The sequence below is a fragment of the Botryllus schlosseri genome, chromosome 9 (assembly GCF_051294905.1).
Source record: "Botryllus schlosseri isolate E-star chromosome 9, Bs_hap1, whole genome shotgun sequence".
NCBI lineage: Eukaryota > Metazoa > Chordata > Ascidiacea > Stolidobranchia > Styelidae > Botryllus > Botryllus schlosseri.
Window position 1 is genome coordinate 9,557,479 of NC_137244.1, and position 16,343 is coordinate 9,573,821.

General features: G+C 37.3%; 1 protein-coding gene across 1 annotated transcript in view; it reads right to left on the bottom strand.

Moving 5' to 3' along the window:
- Positions 1-16,343, bottom strand: part of LOC145446609 (uncharacterized) — a 122,227-nt gene that overhangs the window by 19,662 nt on the left and 86,222 nt on the right. The gene's annotated exons all lie outside the window — the stretch shown is intronic.

Sequence of the window (16,343 nt, forward strand, 5' to 3'; positions counted from 1 at the left end):
GTATCCGACAGCCGATGTAACTTTGGTCACGTTTTTTTTTAAGTTAAGGCATTAATATGGTGATTGCGCAAAAATTGTCAATATTGTTTACAAAGACTAAATTATTTTGCACACTGCATTTCGTTGGTGTCGTAGAGGTTGCACTGTCGGGGAACTTATTATTTCACATTTTACACATTGAGCCTACTAAGTCTCTGCTGTTGCAGATTATCCATTGTCTACTCATTGTGAATCATAAACCACCGAATAAAAGAAATAAGCGAACATGGCCTGATGATCAACAGAGTTAAAACGAGTACAACTTTTAGTAGATACAAGCTTTTAGAACAGGGGTGGGCAAACATTTTAGCTCGCGGGCCACATCTAACATTTGAATCCATTCGCGGGCCGCACAATATAAAATTTGGATACTAAACCAAAATTTTTATTTGGGTATATACTGATCGACGACATGGAAATAATGTATATGTAGTTGTATATTTAAAACAAACCAAACATTGATTTTGTGATAACTAGGGCAAGTTTTTGTTGCACTTCAACTTCATATTTTTCATTGTATTGCAGTCTTCTGATTCATTGAAACGATGAAATTTTCAGCAACAAATTGAATTGAATCGGGAAGGTTGCACTTAATTTTAATAAAAGTTACACTAAAATGTTGCATTTAGAAGGGTATGAGATCCTTCGAAAGTTCAGTATATGCAATGTATCTGCCTGTTTCGTTTCTTTCTTCGCTGTTCAACCAATCATAAATACATTTTTATGTTCCTTAGGTTTGAAATCTACATGAAAGCATTTCGCTGTCATCTCTTGCAGAGCTATCAAATTTCGTAGTTTCCCATTTCACGGACGGTTCGGCGAGACTCTCGAAAATTACATGTTTTGCCAGTATACGCAGCAAGAAAATAACGCAACACGGAAGTATTTTTCCGCAAAACGCCGAACAGCAAAGCGATAACCCATGAAACAAGTCAAATACCACACCCCAAATCCCTAAGGTCTGCAAAATTTACCCGAGGCATTGCTCCAGGACACACAATGCTGACAGCATCATAACCATGTTACGTTCAAATACGCTTCTACAATATATAAATATAAAAACTTCTACACCTACAAAGAACCAATATATCTAACGCATGCACTCGCGAATCCTTTTTTCCACGTACAGCACTGGCTCGTGTTGTGAATCTAAAATCACACTCGTGGTCCGTATTAAGTCATTTACGTTTCACTTTCTGTGATGTTTAGCAATTGAAACCTTTCCACAGGCATATGCGTCGAGGTAGGGCTATCGCGCCATTATTGAAATAAAATAAATACTATAGTCAAAATATTACTTATCATTAGAGCCCGACCGATTATCGGCTCGCCGATAATATCGAGTCGATATCACGCTTGGAGAGAAATATCGGTATCGGCCATTGAAGGTAAAAAAATATCGGCCATTTTCGTGACGTCGCAACATGGTGGCGGGGAGTCAGAGAAGTCGATAGAAGACGTGAGGACGGTAAATTATAAAAATAAATGGCCAAGCTGCATATAGTGCATACTGCATAGTACAGGGCAGTAGGCGTGCCTATCTGAAAAATATTATAGATAACTAACCACCGTTATGCCCCACTGACTTCGTTGGAATCCCCCTGCAGTAATCGATCACCAAAGGCAGAGAGCAGCTGGATGGATAGTTGTCTGCAGAAGATTTCAATCAGTAAGAGAAATGAGAACTTCAATCATGCTGGACTGACCCTCGTAATGACAGAGAAAAGCGTCGCGTCGAAACAGTTCTCGGTTCGGTATCAACAGAGCTAATTATGGTTGCCAGTGAACCCGTCCCTCGGTGAACCCGTCCCGTGAACCCGTCCCTCGGTGAACCCGTCCCTCGGTGAACCCGAGTAGTAAGGGTACCTGAAATTGTTGCCGTCCAATCCCAGAAGGCCACGTCGCCTACATTGCCACGCCTACATTGCCACATCATCCGCCCATTGCCGCACCTATAGCACACCTATTGCCACATCATCCACCCATTGCCGCACCTATAGCACACCTATTGCCACATCATCCGAATTGCCACGCCTACATTGCCACATCATCCGCCCATATGTAAACTCTCTCATAATATAATTTGCGGTGGACTGTGCCCGGTTTATGATGTCATCACAGAGGAATTAGGCGACTGCAGTAGGTTATAGGCTTGATTCCCACTTATTCTATTATGTGTATTTTCCTGGATATTCTATTATGTATATTTTAGTGTCTGAAGTAGAATTTCAGCGTCGTTATTTGTTATAAGCCGAGAAATGTACCTTCGCGCAATTTTTACAGGCGGTCTCACACACTTTGCTGCGTCTGAAGTAAAATTTCAGCGTCGTTGTTTGCTATAAGCCGGGAAATTAGAGTCGCTGCTTCGCAACATTTTTACAGGCAGTCTCAGACACTTTGCTGCATCTGAGCTTCATACTAATACATGCATAATTTTTGCATGACGAGAATACGAGTAATACGGTCAATAAACGCCGGAGGCGACTCATTTAAACCTTGTTGCTAGATAATACCGCTTTCGGCTACAACAAAGTTGCCCTGCAACAAAAAATAGAAGCCCTAATGATCATGCAGAGGAAAGTTCAATTATACATCGAATTATTTGAATAGACTATCTACATTGTGTAGGTATGAAGTGAAATAGAACGGAGTTTACGCAAAAGTTGCTATTGATCATAGACCAAGCTTGCTTTCAGAGCTGGAAACTAAATGCATATGAAAATTTACCTAGGTTTTCCCCACACGCATCAAATGTAGGCCTACTCAAGTGTTTATGAGGTGGCGAATAGTTCGAAGGTTGTTGGCATGCAAGGACGTCACATAGAATTGTGGAGTTTTCTGTAAACTATAATCCAGTGATCTATTTTCAATCTCTATATTTTTCATTAATCTAAACTAAGTACTGTTAGTAGGCAAACCCTAAGAAAGTATCCTCTGATAAAAGCAGGAGTAATTTGTTATCCGTGAAATAAATAGATGGTGCGCAATATGAGCGGTGCTGCGATGACTGACAAATACTTTGAATTAATGTATAGAAGTAGCGATTTCGAACTACGTAAAAAGTTAGTCCAGCTCACGCATTTTTCATTTTAAATTTATGTTCTCAAGTAGGTTTTTGTCTACACGCACCATCAACTCAAGTATTTATGACACAGGAATGATTCATTAAGTATAGCGCAAGCAGGCCAAACCTATAATTGACTGCTCCAAAATGTACAAGTACTTCGCTATGTACTCCCTCCACGTAAAAAGTGACAGATTTAGGGAAAAGTTGCTATAGAACTGCGTTAGTTTTAAAGTTGTTCCATCATGCAATGTGTGATGAAATTTGGTATGCTGCATAATCACAATGCCCTGGAGCTCATTTAGATACGTTTTTTAATGTAGTTACACATTCTAGTTGTTTTGATGTAAGGAAAAAATCATTCGATAACTCGATAGTTAACACGCGTTGATGTAACTTTCCACGCTAATTTTGCAAATTAAACTTATCACCCACCACGAACACTCAATGAAGAGCACCCTGGAGCACTCACATAAATGCTCCACAATTTGTGACGTATAATATACTGAGCATATAATAAGCTAACAAAACTGATACTTGAGTACTCCGAAATGAACAAGTATTTTACCTTTACACGACGTTTTTGTAAAATGAATACTAATGGTACGCGAATGATCATAGACTAAGCTTGCTTTCAGAGTTGGAAACTAAATGCATATGAAAATTTAACTATGTTTTCCCCTCACGCATCAGATGTAGGCCTACTCAAGTGTTTATGAGGCGGCGAATAGTTCGAAGGTTGTTGGTATGCAAGGACGTCACATAGAATTGTGGAGTTTTCTGTAAACTATAATCCAGTGATCTATTTTCAATCACTATACTTTTATTAATCTAAACTAAGTACTGTTAGTAGGCAAATCCTAGAAAAGTATCCTCTGATAAAAGCAGCAGTAATTCGTTATCTGTGAAATAAATAGATAGCGCGCAATATGAGCGGTGTTACGATGACTGACAAATACTTTGAATTAATGCATAGAAGTAGCGATTTCGAACTACGTAAAAAGTTAGTCGAGCTCACGCATTTTCCATTTTCAAAAGTCGACGTTTTTTGTAAAATGAATAATAATTTTAATAAAAAATAAAAAAGAGCGAAAAATTACATTTTATCTCGGAACGCAACAAGAAAAATCGTATGAACTTGTAAACTACTTATTTATGACATAATATTAGTTCTACTTGTACACTTATTCACATTTTATAACACTTTTAGTAATACTTAACGGTTTCAGTTTTAAATAAAACTCGGAATATAAACTAATCGAAAAATTCGGTAACCAATTTCGCGTAGGCTATGCATACAGATGAGGGAAGTTACATCAACGCGTGTTAACGAGTTGTATTATGTAGCTTGTAATTCATGCAAGTTTCGAAACTTCTACACCGAGTCTTTTTAAAGTAGATAGAAACGAAAAACAATTACGCCTAGGCTATGCATACAAATGAGGAAAGTTCCATCAACGCGTGTTAACTAGTTGTATCGAGTTATCGAATGAGTTTTTTCCTTACATCAAAACAACTAGAATGTGTAACTACATTAAAAAACGTTCCTAACCCTTAACGCACCCGCGATAAATCGTACAAGCAACAAGTTTCGAGTAATCTAAATCGCGCCCCCTGAATTCAAAGCTTATTTCGAGATCTAAGCTACTTTGAAAATGAGGATCCTAGGATTTGCTTGAGTTTCATCTATATTTCACAATGCGTTTTCGCGTTCCAGAATGACTTATGTCAATGAAAAATAGCCATTGATCATGGTTTTGTTTTTGAAAGATGTCGCGATGCCGGTGAATTTTATAGTTCTTGTAAAAAGTTGTTTGTACACAATATATGTTTAAAGTAAGTCCTACGCATTCATGATTTCGTCCGAGTTCGTATTTTAGTAATATATACTAATTTACGATAGCGCGTTTGTGACTTGTGCAAGTACAGGAATATCATAGTTCTTGAACCGTGCTCAATGCTTAATAGAGCTATTTTTCATCGCCATAAGTCATTCTGGACCGCGTAAACGCATCGTACGATATAGATGAAAGTTATGCAAATCCTAGGATCCTCATTTTCAAAGTAGCTAAGATCTCGAAATAAGCTATGACTTGCTATTCTCCTCAAAGCATGGAATTATCAAGAGTATCACCTTCGATCACTGAAGAAACGGATGAAATTATATTCGAAGCATATTGCTTGACCAGGAATTTTATCATGTACGAACTCGACGGCTCATGCGTTAAGGTAAATACGAAAGCAGAGAGAACCTTACGTCGAGTTGGGGATGAAATATTCGAGCGACATCGAACTGTCCTAAACGCAGTCTCCAAACGTCTCCGCTATTTGCACTTTTTCACATTTTATAACACCTTAAGTAGTACTTAACAGTTTTAGTTTTAAATAAAATACGGAATATAAACTAATCGAAAAATTCGGTTTTTGCGTGCATCTGTTTTGCGGGAGCGTATAGCACGTACCTATACATAGTCAACTTTAATAACTGAATTACCATGCTTAACATTGAATCCCAACATAAACTTGATACGTAGATGTAGGACATTATGGCAATGCACCATGCTAAATTTCATCACACATCTAATGATGGAACACCTTTAAAACTAACGCAGTCGAATACCGACTTTTACGCGTATCTGTTTTGCGTGAACTTAGCATATACCTATACATAGTCAATTTTAATAGCAGAATTACCGTGTTAAACATTGAATTCCCACCTTGAAAGTTGGTACGCGGTTATAGGACATTATAAAAATGCACCATACCAAATCCCATCAGACATTTCATGATGGAACAACTTTAAAACTAACGCGGCTCTACATCGACTTTTTGCGTACATCTGTTTTGCGGGAGCGTATAGCACGTCAATGTGTTTCGGAATTCACGAGAAATTGCTTACTAAGAGAAGTATATTGTTGTATACACAATAGTGGAGAGAATATTTAAAATGTAGTAAGCAGGCCGATGGGTATTCGTTTAGTTGTATAGGCATAAAAAACATTCCCGCGCGCTCTTGAACAAAACACTTCCTAACCCTACCACCTAATACTAAGACGCGCGCGGGAATGTTTTTTATGCCTATACAACTAAACGAATACCCATCGGCCTGATGTGATACAAACGTAAGCTCAAACTACTTTAAAATTTAAAGTCTTACCAAATTTTATCTAACACTGAAACTGTCGAGTACCGATAAAGTACTCTAAAACCTAGTCACTTTTTACGTGGAAGGAGAACATAGCGAAGTACTTGTACATTTGCAGTACTTAAGTATAGGTTTGGCCTGCTTGCGCTATACTTAATGAAGTGATTACCTATTTACACTGCATCTACTTCTATTTCAGAGTTTTTCGCTTTTTCGACCAAACTATACCTCAATACTTACTTTTTAACTAACTGGGAAATCATTACTTCTTGTACTTTAGTGGGACTTTACTGCTACAATTTACTTTTTTCAGTGGATCACTGGTCTTGGTGAGTGTTGTCAGTTCCATCTATATCCTACGAAAAGCAACTTGAGTACTTCACGGGTTCGTATCATCGCAAATAATATATTCTAAACATGTTTAGATAGCGAGGAGTTGTAATTATAGGTGAAAGGGACAAATTTTATCTAAAACTGTAACTGTAAAGTACCGATAAAGTAGTCTAGAGTATTTTTTATGTTTATTCAGCTCAACGAATATCTTCATTTGGCCTGCTTACTACATTTTAAAGATTTTCTACGCTAGAAAAATCGCTGTAACATGATAAGTATATTATAATTAATCTTATTAGCGCGGCATAGTACATTCGAGTAAATTCATTAAATTAGCTTATGTTTATGAAATTATTTGGTTTCCGAATTCTATCTAAAACTGAAACCGACGAGTATCGGTAAAAGCAGTCTTAAAGCGTAGACAATTATTACGTGGAGGGAGGCGATAGCGAAGTACTCGTGCATTTTGTACTACTCAAGTATAGGTTTTATCTGCTTGCACTAAACTTAATCAAGTGATTAACTATTTACACTGCATCTACTTCTATTTCAGAGTATTCGGTTTTCAGGTAAACTATACCTGCAATACTTACTTTTTAACTCACTCGGAAATCATCACGTCTTGTACTTTACTAGAAATTTACTGCTACTAAATGTTGAAATGTACTGTTTTCAGCGGTCTTGATGAGTTGTGCTAGTTTCATCTAAATCCTACGACGCATTTTCTCGAGTGGGATGTTATAGGAAGCAAGACGAATCATTGTAAAAGTGTTGAAACTTAATTACATATGTAATTCCATCACTAAAGTTGATCACGCATAGGTACGTGCTACGCTCCCGCAAACAGATTCACGCGAAGTTGGTATAGAACTGTGTTAGTTTTAAAGGTGTTACATCATGAAATGTCTGACGAAATTTGGTATGGTGCATTGTTATTATGTCCTACAACCGCGTATCAACGTTCAAGGTGAGAATTTAATGTTTAGCATGCCAATTCTGTTATTAAAATTGACTATGTATGGGTATATGCTACGTTCACGAAAAACAGATATGCGTAAAAGTTGGTATCCGACTGCGATAGTTTCAAAGGTGTTCCATCATTAGATGTGTGATGAAATTTAGCATGGTGAATTGCCATAATGTCCTATAACTACGTATCAAGTTTCGAGTTGGGATTCAATGCTAAGCATGGTAATTCCGTTATTAAAGTTGGCTATGTATGGGTAGGCTACGTGCTATACGCTCCCACAAAACAGATGTACGCAAAAAGTCGATGTAGAGCCGCGTTAGTTTTAAAGTTGTTCCATCATGAAATGTGTGATGGGATTTGGTATGGTGCATTGTTATAATCTCCTATAACCGCGTACCAACTTTCAAGGTGGGAATTCAATGTTTAACACGGTAATTCTGCTATTAAAATTGACTATGTATAGGTATATGCTATGTTCACGCAAAACAGATATGCGTAAAAGTCGGTATTCGACTGCGTTAGTTTTAAAGGTGTTCCATCACTAGATGTGTGATGAAATTTAGCATGGTGCATTGCCATAATGTTCTACAACTACGCATCAAGTTTCGAGTTGGGATTCAATGTTAAGCATGGTAATTCCGTTGTTAAAGGTAACTATGTATAGGTACGTGCTATACGCCCCACGCAAAGCAGATGTACGCAAAAAGTGGATGTAGAACCGCGTTAGTTTTAAAGTTGTTCCATTATGAAATGCGTGAGGAAATTTGGTATGCTGCATAATCACAATGTCCTACAACTACGTACCAAGTTTCAAGGTGAGGAGTCACATATTAGCATGATAATTCTGTTATTAAATCTGACTATGTATATGTACACGCTACCGAAAACAGATTTTGGGCAAAAGTTGCTATAGAACTGCGTTAGTTTTAAAGTTGTTCTATCATGAAATGTGTGATGAAATTTGGTATGCAGCATAATCACAATGCCCTGGAGCTCATTTAGATACGTTTTTTAATTTAGTTATACATTCTAGTTGTTTTGATGTAAGGAGAAAATCATTCGATAACTCGATACAGCTACTTTAACACGCGTTGATGTAACTTTCCTCATTTGTATGCATGCGTAGCCTACGCGAAATTGGTTACCGAATTTTTCGATTAGTTTATATTCCGTCTTTTATTTAAAACTGAAACTGTTAAGTATTACTTAAAGTGTTATAAAATGTGAAAAAGTGTACAAGTAGAATTATTATTATGTCATGAACAAGTAGTTTACAAATTCATACGATTTTTCTTGTTGCGTTCCGGGATATAATGTAATTTTTCGCACTTTTTTATTTTTTATTTTTTCAATAAAATTAGTATTCATTTTACAAAAAACGTCGTGTAAAGATAAATTACTTGCAAAATTTGACATGGTGCATTGTCATATTGTCTTACAACTGCGTACCGAGTTTCAAGGTAGGGAGTCGAATATTAACATGGTAATTCCGTTAATAAAGTTGACTATGTTTAGGTACGTGCTACGCTACGGAAAAACAGATTTAGCCAAAAGTCTGTATAGAACTGCGTTGGTTTTGAAGGTGTTACATCATGAAATGTCTGACGAAATTTGGTATGGTGCATTTTTATTATGTCCTACAACTGCGTACCAACGTTCAAGGTGAGAATTTAATGTTTAACATGCTAATTATGTTATTAAAATTGACTATGTATGGGTATATGCTATGTTCACGAAAAACAGATATGCGTAAAAGTCGGTATTCGACTGCGATAGTTTCAAAGGTATTCCATCATTAGATGTGTGATGAAATTTAGCATGGTGCATAGCCATAATGCCCTACAACTACGTATCAAGTTTAGAGTTGGGATTCAATGCATGGCAATTCCGTTATTAAAGTTGGCTATGTATGGGTACGTGCTATACGCTCCCGCAAAACAGATGTACGCAAAAAGTCGATGTAGAGCCGCGTTAGTTTTAAAGTTGTTCCATCATGAAATGTCTGATGGGATTTGGTATGGTGCATTTTTATAATGTCCTATAACCGCGTACCAACTTTCAAGGTGGGAATTCAATGTTTAACACGGTAATTCTGCTATTAAAATTGACTATGTATAGGTATATGCTAAGTTCACGCAAAACAGATACGCGTAAAAGTCGGTATTCGACTGCGTTAGTTTTAAAGGTGTTCCATCATTAGATGTGTGATGAAATTTAGCATGGTGCATTGCCATAATGTCCTACATCTACGTATCAAGTTTATGTTGGGATTCAATGTTAAGCATGGTAATTCAGTTATTAAAGTTGACTATGTATAGGTACGTGCTATACGCTCCCGCAAAACAGATGCACGCAAAAACCGAATTTTTCGATTAGTTTATATTCCGTATTTTATTTAAAACTAAAACTGTTAAGTACTACTTAAGGTGTTATAAAATGTAAAAAAGTGCAAATAGCGGAGACGTTTGGAGACTGCGTTTAGGACAGTTCGATGTCGCTCGAATATTTCATCCCCAACTCGACGTAAGGTTCTCTCTGCTTTCGTATTTACCTTAACGCATGAGCCGTCGAGTTCGTACATGATAAAATTCCTGGTCAAGCAATATGCTTCGAATATAATTTCATCCGTTTCTTCAGTGATCGAAGGTGATACTCTTGATAATTCCATGCTTTGAGGAGAATAGCTAGTCATAGCTTATTTCGAGATCTTAGCTACTTTGAAAATGAGGATCCTAGGATTTGCATAACTTTCATCTATATCGTACGATGCGTTTACGCGGTAGTAGTGTAGTCGATCGGTCTGGGGGTGGCAGGGGCTCTTATGGCGGGGTGGCGAGCGGCTGGAAAACCGGGGGTGGCGAGCGGCTCCTTATGCCTTATGGTGGGGTGGCGAGCGGCTATTGCGTCTTATGGCGGGGGTGGCAAGCGGCTCTTATTTCTTATGGCGGAGGTCGCGAGCGGCTGAGAAACCGGGGGTGGCAAGCGGCTTTTATGCCTTATGGTGGGGTGGCGAGCGGCTATTGCGTCTTATGGCGGGGGTGGCAAGCGGCTCTTATTTCTTATGGCGGAGGTCGCAAGCGGCTGAGAAACCGGGGGTGGCAAGCGGCTTTTATGCCTTATGGTGGGGTGGCGAGCGGCTATTGTGTCTTGTGGTCGCACGGTAACCCTTTTCAGCATAGGGATAGCTCGCACGCGGCTTCGTTGTTGGCATGTCGTAGTTCGTGTTGAATATGTATCAAGTAAATAGTCATGTGATTGATCCTTAGGTAATGTGTATATTCCAAATTACGGCGAGTACGACAATGATATATCGTTATTCTTATGGACGCGGCGATGATTCGTACTTTCGAGTATCTCTCGCGAGGTGTTGAATATGTACGAGTCACCAACAATAACCGCACAAACGGAAACGTGGCTTGTTGTGAGGATTAAGCAGTGCGACCTATATTCCGAATGACCTGCGTGTGGAATTGTTTCACGGCCAGCCGCGTGCTACTATCGATTACACTAATCCAGTCAGCGCTATTACATTCAGGAGTATTCAGTATTCAGCATCGACACGAAAAGCAACCAACAAATAACCGCGCTCGTAAATTAACACTTCAAAAAGTGTAAAATAGATTGCAAATCCCGCGATCGCTAACAAGATAATGTCTCGGGTATAACCATTTTTAGTGACTTGGTGTTAAAGACATACCGATCGCTCACAAGGTAATATTTCGGTAATTAGTTTGTCACAGAGCCGTCGCAGACGGTGATTCGAAAACCAACAATTTGACACTTTCTGGTGGTCGCTATATGTTTTGACACTTCGAACAGCGGCTGACTTTAGTTGCACGATAAGAATTATGAGAATATTCAATCAATGTATCAATTTGTCAACTCGAAATGAAATTCACTACACAAACCGAGTTGATTCGTATTTGAATGTGTTAATTCGGTACAATTCTAATTATTTTGAGAAATCTTTTCGTGATCTTTGGATTCGACCATAACCCGAATATTACTGACGCCGACTTTCAGCTACATCGAATTATTCGCACATTCCACGCCGCTGTTTTCACACTTATAGAATCAATACCAACTATAATTCTACAAGAATCAAGAATCACAAGTATGTGCATTATACAGTTATTGTCTTTATCAACATGAAATCAAACTCTTAACAAAAACACGCATCTTATCACTCGTCAACTCTATCATGAAAACCCTCGAACCCGTATTATTAAGAATGTTATAGTACGGTATCGGAATCCATTCGCGAGATGTACTAAAGGTAAATCCAAATAATCCAGAATGAAATATTTGGACTTGACATAGTGTGAATAGAAATAGGTTTGACAAACATGACTACCAACTTTGATCCAGTCACATTTCAAGATTACACTTTGAAACAATCCTTGAAACTTACAACTCTATTCACGACTGAGTTTTCCATTTGTCAAATAGAGTTTCAGTAAATACTATCGCGATATTTTAATGTGTAACTAAACACAATAGAATCAATCAATGAAATATCGCCCGTTGTTGTAAATATTTCTATCTTGACAACCACTTATGCATACCGCGATCGACTTGTGACGCGATGAGTTAAATCGGAATATTTCAATCTATTTGTCGAAACCTTGAACAAACTATCAGGTTATTTTTTGTTGCAATCGAGTGATTCCCATACACAAAAGAGTAAAATACAAAAAACCTTGTCAAGTCAATCCGTTTGTAACTTACCCAACCAAAACAAAAAGTATCCTTACGAAAAGTAGTCAAGACTACGCAAGTAATCACTACAACCAACAAACATATCAAGTTCGGTTTTAGGCATATACCACCAACTCGTCTTATTGGAATGTCAGCAACTCTTTACGGTCATAGTTACAACCACATTATCTAATTTACCCGACCAACTCGTCATGATCATTCCTCAAATCAACACAAACGCGACCACCGACTTGAGTTAACCACAAAACGACATCAAGTTTTTAATCCACTTGTAGCTGACAGATTATTCGAATACATCGATGGAGAATATTATTGAACTCGTCGATATTGTTACTTCAACAAATTATCGCTTACGCCGACTGCGAAAGTTAATATCGAATGGTAAGACTTGATCACATATTTGTTGAACACAGACATGACAAAGAACATGATCGGGATTTTATAAACTAGTCATATTACTTTTCACATCTATCAATATCAGAATACAAGTCATCAAACTTTTTTGTTAAATGTAACATAGCACTTTTGGAATCGGATTCGTTATAGTCGTACAAATTGTATTAAACCCAACATCAAAACAAAAGGACTTTTTTAGTTCATTGAAATCAAATCATTCGTCTTCGACTTGTGCTTTTTTAGATTACCCGCAACAATTCGTTTCGAGTGAGTTGTAACCAAAGTCGGGATATCTTTGTGTCCACAGATATGGAAGATGAATATAGCTAACACAATCACGAATCGACGTTTCAGAGTATTTCACGGATGTAATAAACTTGTTAGTGTCACCTATCTAAAAGTACGCACGCGTTCGATTTCCATACCGACTGTTGCGATGTTTAGGATTCACTTACAATAACCACGGGTGAGGATTTTACATCAATGTCGTTACTGTCGGAATTCCCAACAGAGAATTGAAACATTCCACAGGGTGAAAATATCTCTTTGATATCAAAGCACTACACCAAGTACACGATTAATACTCAACTCCGCTCACACTTTCTATATTACATGCTACATGTAAAATATCACGAGGTCGCACTCTAAGACTTTGATCATTACAAAAGTAAATTGGAATATGTTTGCTAGATGCATTCAAATCAGCTAGAAATGTCTGGTGCACAACAATCGTAATATCAAGGAAGTACTTGCTACACTATAATTCACTAAACGTGTTTTGTATTGTTGTTCATTTGTAGTATTGATTGTTTTTGAACCCTCAAATAATAATTCCCGACATGAAACTAAGCCGCCGAAAGTCGTTACCATCACAAAGAAACAATTTACACGATGTTTGCCAAATGTATCCTATAGTTAGGTGAACTGGAATTATTTGTAAAACACACTCTGGTAAAGAAATCGAAAAGATATCCTACACCTAAATCTGATAAAACCATTTTGCACTTTGTGTTCGTCAGTAGTATCCATTTGAATTTTTCCATTTCCTCTCGTCAAAGTAGATGTAATCATAGTCGCTAAAGAAATTACTTGGATGTGTTTGAATTCTAGACATAGTTCTAATTTACTCGACGCAAGACCCAAGAACAACCGTAGTTTACAACCGTGCACACATATCCAAAATATCGCACACTATGCTATTCCTAAAGTACAAACACCCGATACAAAATATTACTTGTTGTGTTGTTGCGGCATCATCTTCACAATATCACCGTCAATACAAATGATGTTTATGTGTAACATGCTATTGATTTGAATCACACCCACCTGACGGAGGAGGATTTACTCAATCTTTACAAAATGGATATTGACCAACATCACATCATCGGATTGTATCTGTTTTGTTGGATATGAGTTATGTTAGTTTAACAGTAAACAAATTTCACCCTCTTGGATTATGAATTCAATGCGTTAGCAGTCATTCAATATTTTGTTTGTGTCAACTAGTTACTTTGTATGTTACTCCACAACTCTTACAAAAGTACGAAGGATATTAACATCGCACGAAGTAATTAACTTTACTCGATATTCTCGCATTACGAAACTAAAGAATGGTTGGTTAGACTCTACAAACTGTTTCGATATCACAAGACCTTTATTGTCTGAATGGGTGTTCATGTATCTTAATAATCAAATAGTTCAACACAGAACTAGTACTAACAGAAACATGAGAGTTGTTTACACAAAAGTTTGTATATGTGCACAGTATGCGAATACCATGTGTAAGTCCAGCACACTTGCGGTATCCATCCGAGTTTAGTTAACACAAATTTATTACAACGGAGTCACGTAAACTTTCGTGAAAGAAAAGCATACTCACTCCCAGAAGGTTATGTCAATGCCATAGCAGTACCCCAACAGCAAAGTACATATGTTTTCTAGTCACGGTCCTTACATCTTTCACATAGATCAATCTACTTTGCTAACGAAAAGTGCTGAGTCATCACATGATCGCCCTCACAACAAAACAGCTAGTAGATATTATCATTCAAAAAATTCCTAACCCTTTACACACCAGTGACAAATCATACAACGAATATGTTTTGTGGGTCGAATTGTTGTTCAGTGTCAAGTCTACCTGTTGAAACGTACATTAAAACAGCGCAATCCAATTAAAACCACGAATCTATTTTCATTTCGTCACATACAGAAAAATAAATTTAATTTCCCAAAACATACTTGTAACCAATCGATTTCATTAAACATACAACACCATAATAGCATTTACTTTCTACAACATAGACATTCCGGTGTAGTCAAGAAATATTTTTATTAATCAAAATCATCGACTTCTGTTTACGGCGTTAGTGTGTGCATGTCATATATGTGGGATCCGTATTAAAATGGACACGACGCGACTGAATGTAAGGAGATAGAAGTCTATCGCATAGATTTACATGTGGTCTTCGCTACGGTTTCAAAAAAACTAATCATCTCTTTTGCATTGATCTAGACCGAGCAAGTTAGTTAATGGCCATGATTGTGTTTGTCATATGCGAATGATAGCGTTACTGTCAAATCTACATACAACAATCTTCTGACGATCATAATAGCAATTTCATTTTCCGCCCCTTCATAATTGTACAACTCGGTAACTACGTTTAACAAGACCAATCACACTACCAGCGTTGAACACAAGATACCTACCCAAGTAAAAATATCATTCTGGTTTGGACAACTGACGTTTACCTGTGTAAAATTATCACTTGGAGGTCCACCGTTACCTAACTAAAATACCATTGTCCTTTGGAGATTTATCGTTTACCCAGTGTAACAATCCCCTTTTCACTTGGAAATCTATTTTTGGCCTGAATAACAAACCCCTTTTCACTTGGAAATCTATTTTTGCCCTGATAACAAACCTTTTTCATTTGGAAATATATTTTTTCTCTTGGTAACAAACCTTTTTCACTTGGAAATATATTTTTTCTCTGGGTAACAAACCTTTTTCACTTGGAAATATATTTTTTCTCTTGGTAATAAACCTTTTTCACTTGGAAATGTATTTTTTTTCTCTGAGTAACAAACCTTTTTTACTTGGGAATATATTTTTTCTCTGGTTAACAAACCTTTTTCACTTGGAAATATATTTTTTCTCTGGGTAACAAACCTTTTTCACTTGGAAATATATTTTTTCCCCGGGTAACAAACCTTTTTCCCTGAGCAACAAACCTTTTTCACTTGCAAATATATTTTTTCCTGGGTAACAAACCTTTTTCACTTGGAAATATATTTTTTTCCCTGGGTAACAAACCTTTTTCGCTTGGAAATATATTTTTCCCTGGGTTACAAACCTTTTTCACTTGGTGATCCGTCGTTTACCTGAGTAAAAATATCATTTTCCTTTGGGGATCTGGCGTTTACCCAGTGTAACAATACATTTTCTCTTGGTCATCTAGCTTTTCCTAGAGTAACAAAACCATTTTTATTTTGAAATCTGACAACCACACCGACAATTTGATATTTTTGTATTTTCTTACAGCGAACAGCGACAAAATACACACCAACAACGACTCCGATACATTTGTCTAATCAAATATTCACTTGTGTTGGTGCATCCCATGAAAATCGTCGGTTACCCACATGCAATGCGCTCTTGTACACAGAAATGCATGTTT